The sequence below is a fragment of the Pteropus alecto genome, unplaced genomic scaffold, assembly GCF_000325575.1.
Source record: "Pteropus alecto unplaced genomic scaffold, ASM32557v1 scaffold659, whole genome shotgun sequence".
NCBI classification, from domain to species: domain Eukaryota; kingdom Metazoa; phylum Chordata; class Mammalia; order Chiroptera; family Pteropodidae; genus Pteropus; species Pteropus alecto.
Window position 1 is genome coordinate 325140 of NW_006442482.1, and position 7758 is coordinate 332897.

General features: G+C 35.3%; 1 pseudogene; it reads left to right on the plus strand.

The window, feature by feature from the left end:
* Positions 1-2763: 2763 nt before the first annotated feature.
* On the plus strand, positions 2764-2882 carry LOC112470236 (annotated as a pseudogene).
* Positions 2883-7758: the final 4876 nt, after the last annotated feature.

Consider the following 7758-nt stretch of genomic DNA (forward strand, 5'->3'; position numbering starts at 1 on the left):
ATTCTGGTCAACTGGCTTTAAATAGAATGAATCTCAATTTCCTATTCAGACAGGGAAAGACCTGGACTTAATCTTCCATTACAGGTGGGGCCAAGATATAGAATAAAAAGAACACAGAGCCCCACTGTACAAAAACTATAATTTCTTCTTCTCAGTAGCCCCGATTGTTAATAAATCATTTAGTTTCTATTTGGAAATGTGTCTTTGGTTCTCTCCTCTCTGTTGGAGCTTTCTGAGATCTGATGTCAATAGCAATCCTTGATAGATGGTAGTAAGGCTATAATGAAGATAATATTGATAGACATCAATTAATATGTTTTCATCTCAGGGGATCCAAGTCCTGAAGTTCTGAGTTCAATGGCTAAGACAGAATTCTTTTACATGGCAAAGAAGATGCCATTTCTGTTCATAGCCATGAAGTTTACTGTCCTGTGGTATAAGGATGTGATAAAGGTCACAAACCCAAACCCCATCTGTTATGGGCTAAACTGTGTGCCCCGAAAAATTTATATTTTGACACCTTAACCTCTAGTACCTCAGAATGTGAATGAATTTGGAGATAGGGCCTTAAAGAGGTGATTAGGTTTAAATAAGTCCCTAAGGGTTAGCCCTAATCAAATCTGAGAAATGTCCTCATAAGAAGAGGAAATTTAGACACAGAGAGATACCAGGGGCATGCACACTCAGAGAAAAGATCATGCGAAGACACAGAGAAGACAGCCATATACAAGCCAAAGAGAGAGGTCTCAGAAAAAATCAATCCTACCAATACCTTGATCTTGGACTTCCAAACTGCAAAACTATAACAAAATAAATTTCTGTTCTTTAGGCCACCTGGAGGTATTGTGAAGGGGAAGGAAAAAGAGGGAAACATGGAAGTCTCTTATGGAAAGGTACTTCAGCCTCTACCCCAATGCAATCCAAACTCAAAGGAATGAAAAGAGAAGCTTTAAAACATCAAGGATAGTGGTAGTCTGCTCTAGATATGAGATGGGGTATGTGGAAAGCTGCGAACCCTTAGGAGAATCTAAGTTATGGCCTGGACTCCACTCCCTTGATGGTGCATACAGGATGATATGAAGTGAAAAAGAAACACCTAGGAACCGAGTCAGCTGCACTGCCTTTCCATAACCTCTCTGCATTAACCATGTGTGCCAGAAGAGATAATCCACATCATATTCCTACCCTAAAGCAGCAAGTCTCACACCAAGTACTAAGTCTGTATGGATTAGGGAAAACTTTATGACCTGGGGGCCTATTTTATTAGTAGAGAAACAATTTATGCTAGTTGATTAAAACTTTTGGCTTTCAAGAGATATCACACACTCTGGCTTCAAATTATACTACAATACTACACTAACCAAAATTGTATCATATTGGCAGAAAAACAGACACTCAGACCAGTGAAACAGAATTGAGAGCCCAGAAATAAACATACACATATATGGGTGACTAATTTTCAAAAAACAGCCAAAAATATACAATGGAGAAAGGAAAGTTTCTTTAATAAATAGTGTTGGGAAAATTGGAAAGCCACATGCAAAAGAACAAAACTAGACAGATGACACCATACAAAAGAATTACCTCAAAATGGATTAAAGACTTGAATATAAGACCTGAAACAATAAAATACATATAAGAAAACACAAGCACTAAACCTATGGACCTTGGATTCAGAGGAGATTTTATAAAGTCGACCCCAAAGCAAGGGAAATAAAATCAAACATAAATGAATGGGACTATATCAAACTAAAAAGCTTCTGCACAGCAAAAGAAACCATCAACAAAAATGGAAGAAGCTTTTGCAAATGACATTTCTGATAAGGGGCTAACACCTCAAATAAAGAATTCTTACAACTCAATAAGAACAACAACAAAAACAATCTGATTTTAAAAATGGGCAGGAAACAATGAGCAGAGGACCGGAATAGATACTTTTCCAAGGAAGACATACAGAAGCCAACAGACATATGAAAAGATGTTCAACATCACTAGCTATTAGGGAAATGAAAATCAAAACCACAATCAGATACCATCTCACACCTGTTAGAATGGCTATTATCAATAAGACAAGAAATAACAAGTGTTGGAGAGGTTGTGGGGAAAAAAGGAATCCTCATACACTGCTGGTGGGAATGTAAATTTGTATAGCCACTATGGAAAAACAGTATGGCAGTTCCTCAAAAACTTAACAGTAAAACTACTTTATGATCCAACAATCCCTCTTCTGGGTATTTACTCCCAAATTTTGAAAACACTTATTCATAAAGATATATGTATCCCTATGTTCAGTGCAGCATTATTTACAATAACTAAGACATGGAAGCAACCAAAGTGTCCCTGGACAAATGATTGGATAAAGATGCCATAAAAAAGATGAAATATTGGCACTCGTGACAACATGAATGGATCTTGAAAGTATCATGCTAAGTGAAATAAATCAGATGGAAAAGTACAAGAACCACATGATTTCACTCATGTGTGGGATGTAAAACAAACAAACAAAAAACAATAAACAAAGAAACAAAAAACAAACTCACATACAGAAACAACATAATAGTGGTAGGACAAAGAGGGGAAAGGGGGTCAAATATATGGTGATGGAAAGAAACTAGACTCCGGGTAGTAAGCACACAATAGAGAATACAGATGTCATATTATAAAGTTGTACATCCAAAATTTAAAAATGTTATTAACCAATGTCATCTTAATAAATGTAATTTAAAAATTTTTTGGCTTCTATTGTTTAAATTATACTGAATGGTCTATGGCCATACCACCCTGAACACACCTGATCTTATCTGATCTCAGAAGCTAAGCAGAGTCAAGGCTGGTTAGTACTTTGATGGGAGACCACCTAGGCATACTGGGTGCTGTAGGCTATAAAAATAAATAAATCGATAGATAGATGATAGATAGATAGATAGATAGATAGATAGATAAAAATAAATTACACTAAATGGGCAGAGCTGAGATTGTATAAAATGCTGAAGGCATTAACCAATTCATTAAAGGAAGACACCTTCTAAGACTGGAATCTAGGCAAGAAACTTCAGCAGAGATGGGAGACAAGCCCTGGCAAATGTATAAACCAAGACATAAAAAAGGAACGGCACAGCCATCTGAAACAGGTGAATGCATTCTGTACATCATGGGAGGACCACTGATCCCACTGTGAGCGGTCATCTGGCTGCTAATGAGGGGCAACCTTTCCTGACTCCACATGTGGGTCTCCAACAGCAAATCCCTCTGGTGTCATAGCCTTTAGTACATGAGTACCCTCATGATTTTCACACACTGTTTCTCCCAACACCTTAAACATATACCCTTTCCTTCCTTTTGGGCATTAATTCTTTTCCCTATCCACAGAACAAATACTTTCACCTGGATGTTTTGACAGAGATAGGTTTTGTTTGTGCTTTTTTATTTTTTATTTTTTTTTAACTTAGAGCTCATTTTATTAGCATGTCAAGTAGTCAACAGACACCTCACCCTATTCCTGAACACAGCTCCACTGCTGATCGTCACCTTGTTCCTGATGCTCATCCAGACCTAAGAACACAATTAAAATATCAGATTGTGAGGGAAGAAGAAATGTTCCTCTACCCTTCTAGGTTCTTTCGGCTGGTCATCATTACATCAACATGAGAAAGGATAACAAGAGAAAATAACCAAATTTAATTATATGTGTATGTATAAGAACTCCATACACATGAGAGGTTCAGAGACAGAAAAGTAAAATAAGATATATATCTATATCTATATCTATCTATATCTATATATACCATATATAAATAAGATATATATATGTATATGTATATGTGTATATATATATACACATACATATATACACATATACACTAAGCCATATATAAATGGTGGTAGGACAAAGAGGGGAAAGGGGGTCAAATATATGGTGATGGAAGGAAACTAGACTCCGGGTAGTAAGCACACATATAAGCCATATATATATGGCTTAGTAATTCTAATTCAGGGCAAGTCTCCCAACTTAAATTCTTTAAGAGAGAGGCAAAAGTTGATCTCTTGGGCCTGCAGGGTCTTGAGTGCCGTCAGCTCAAAATAACCCACGTGCCAAAGTGCCACATCCTGGGAAGGCCTGTCCTAAACCTCTTCAATGTATTCTTCATGCCCAAGTCTCACTTTTTGAAGTGACTTCAATTTTCCATTCTCATACTGTCTTGTTTTTAGTTGATTGTCAACTAATGTGTGGCTGAGAATATCTAATATTTTCCATGATTTTATTTTATTCAAACAAAATATATTAAAGAATACAAATATTAGAAACTGTAGGTATGAGGGATAATGTTTAGTGGCAGAAAGCCTTGTTTGGTACTTCTGCAAACAAAAAATCCAAAGAAATCCAAAATTGGTCACTCTTGGACACATTGGTTTTGCTTGTTAAGTCACCTCTGAGCTACAGACAATAGAGTCGTCTATAATTTGGTCCACATATTCAAATAGCTTTACTATTAACAACTGAAGCCACTTTGTCAAATTATTTCCATGGCAGCTGAATTTCACAGGAGATTAAGCGTCTGGCAGGAGATTAATTAGATGCAATATCTAGTGCATGATTTTTAAATATTGCACGCAATTCTGCCAGGGTAAATACAGACTTAAAAATTACTATATTCTTCCTCTCAAGGTCTGAAGGTTAAAAGCATACCAAAATGCAGTAATAAGTGTGGGAAGTTGCTAAATTGGACGAAAAAGTTAGGTGCTGATGTTCCTCTTCCTTTTTTCAGTTCTGAACATATATCTCTTAAGTTAAACAAAGTGTCCTTTGTCTATTTGAAAATAATTTCAAACTTACAAAGAGTTGTAAAAATGAAACCCCCAAACACCTGTAACAGAACTCAGCCAGACAGATCAATTGCTAACAGTATTTCCCTGAACCATCGGAGAATAGGTTGTAGACATCGGGGCCCTGTACACATGAATGTTTCACTGTGTATTTCCTAAAAACAAGGACATACTAGTATATAACTAAAGTGCAATTATGAAATTCAGAAAACTTAACATCACTGTAACACTAATATATAGTGTAGACTCTATCTTCAATTTTTGCCATTTGTCCTGATAGCCCATTCCCACTCACTGGCTATAGGTAATTAACCATTAATATTTACTTCATCTTTCCTGGGTATATTTAGAAAAATGAGCAGATACTTATATATTTTCTTATTTCATTTTTTCCTACAAAAAAATGTAGCACACTATCCATACCTGTTCTGTAGTTTGTTTTTCACTTCACAATAGACACTAGAAAACTACTTCTCTTCAGTTCAAAAATATATAAAATGCTTTATTTTCCCATATAATTCTAATTTTAGAATATGTGTGCCAAGGTGAGCACTGGTTTTTTTATGTGAAGTCAATAATTTTATAGGACATTGCTACTTCAAGTAGCTTCATGGACTAGTGAACTGATATGGTCCACCAACTACATGTTACCAGTCCTCCAGGAGATAGATATACAAAATGAAAGTAAGAGCACTTGCAAACTTTTCTTAGAAATTTGACAAAGTAATTTTATGCCTATTGAATCTAATTTTTTTTTAACTTGAATTGTATTTTATATCTTTATTTCATTTTTCTGGTGATACTTTTTATTGTATTTTACAAAAATATTTGTCCATGATGAATTTGAAATTCAAGATATCTATTCTTCTACTACTATTTAAGAGAAACTTCTCTAGGTGTTAAAAGAAAAAGTTTAAAATTATAAAATCTTAAAGAAGTATTCTTAACTAGTCCTAGGTAGAGCAATCAGGCAAGAGAAAGAAATAAAAAGCATCCAAATTGGGAATAAAGATTTCAGATTGTCCCTTTTCTGCAGATGCCATGACTCTCTATATAGAAAACCCTAAAGGCTCCATCAAAAAACTATTAGAAATAATAAAAAATACACAATAAAGTTGCAGGATACAAAATCAATGTACAAAATCCATTGCATTCCTATACACCAACAATGAAATTTCAGGAAAAATATTCCTTTTGTAATTGCAACTAAAAGAATAAACTAGGAATAAACTTAACAATGCATATGAAGAACTTATACACTGAAAACTACAAGACATTATTAAAAGAAATTGAAGAAGACACAAAGAAACAGAAAAATATTTCGTGTTCATAGATTGAAAGAATCAACACAGTTAAAATGGCCATATTACTCAAAACAGTATCCAGATTTAATGCAATCCCCATCAAAATCCCAAGGGCATTTTTTTAATAAATAGAAAAAAATCATCAGATTTGTATGGAATCACAAAAGATCCCAAATAGCCAAAGCAATCCTGAAGAAAAAAACAAAACAAAACAAAACAAGGCTGGAGGGATCATACTGCCTGACTTCAAATTATACTGCAAAGCGATAATAATCAAAATAGCATGGTATTGGCAGAAAAACAGACACATAGACCAATGGAACAGAATTGAAAGCCCAGAAATAAACCCACATATTTATGGGCAAATAATTTTCAACAAAGAAGTCAAAAACATACATGGAGAAAAGAACATCTCTTCAATAAATGATGTTGGGAAAATTGGAAAGCCACGTGCAAAAGAATGAAACTAGACTGCTATCTGATACCATACACAAATATTAATTTGAAATAGATCAAAGACCTCCAATCAAAAAATGAGCAGAGGACCTGAACAGACGCTTCTCCCTAGAGGACATACAAATGGCCAACAAATATATGAAAAGATGCTCAACATCACTAGTTATTATGAAAATGCAAATCAAAACCACAATGAGATACCATCTCACACCTGTTAAAATAGCTATAATCAACAGAACAAGTAATAACAAATGTAGGAGAGGATGCAGAAAAAAAGGAACCCTCATACACTGCTGGTAGAACTGCAAACTGGTACAGCCACTATGAAAAACAGTATGGAGTTTCCTCAAAAAACTAGGAATTGATCTACCATATGATCCAGCAATCTCTCTACTGGGTATTTACCCCAAAGACTTTAAAACTCATATCCGTAAAGATAATTGCACACCAATGTTCATAGCAGCATTATGTTCATTCCACCAGGACATGGAAGCAACCGAAGTGTCCTATGATAGATAATTGGATAAAGAAGCTGTGGTACATATATACAACGGAATATTACTCAGCCATAAGAAGAGATGAAATACTGCCATTTGCGACAATATGGATGGACCTCGAGATAATCATGCTAAGTGAAATAAGCCAGACAGAAAAGGTTGAAAATCACATGATATCACTTATATGTGGGATGTAGAGCTAAAAGCAACAAATGAACTGGACAAACAAACAGAGACTGATGGTCATGGACAATAAACTAGTGGTTACCAGAGGGCAGGTGGGAGGGAGGTAGGGTAGATGGGGTAGATGGGGTAAAGTGGGTCAAATATGTGGTGACAGAAAGAAATCGAACAATGAGAGGTGAACACACAATGTAAATATGTGTATGCCTTACTGTTAAAATGTTCAGCTGAAACTTATCATATTTCGTTAACCAATGTCATCATAAATACATACATACATACATAAAACCAGAGACTCATGAGCATGGACAATAGCCTAGTGGTTAGCAGAGGGTAGGGGGGAATGGTCGAGAAGTGAAATGGAGTAAAATGGGTAAATTATGTGGTGACATTAAAGAATTAAAAATTTTTTTAAAAATGTTTTTTAAGATTCTTAAGCTAGGATCTTTGGAAACAGCAGAGTGAGAGATGTCCCCAAATCTCTCCCCTTGACA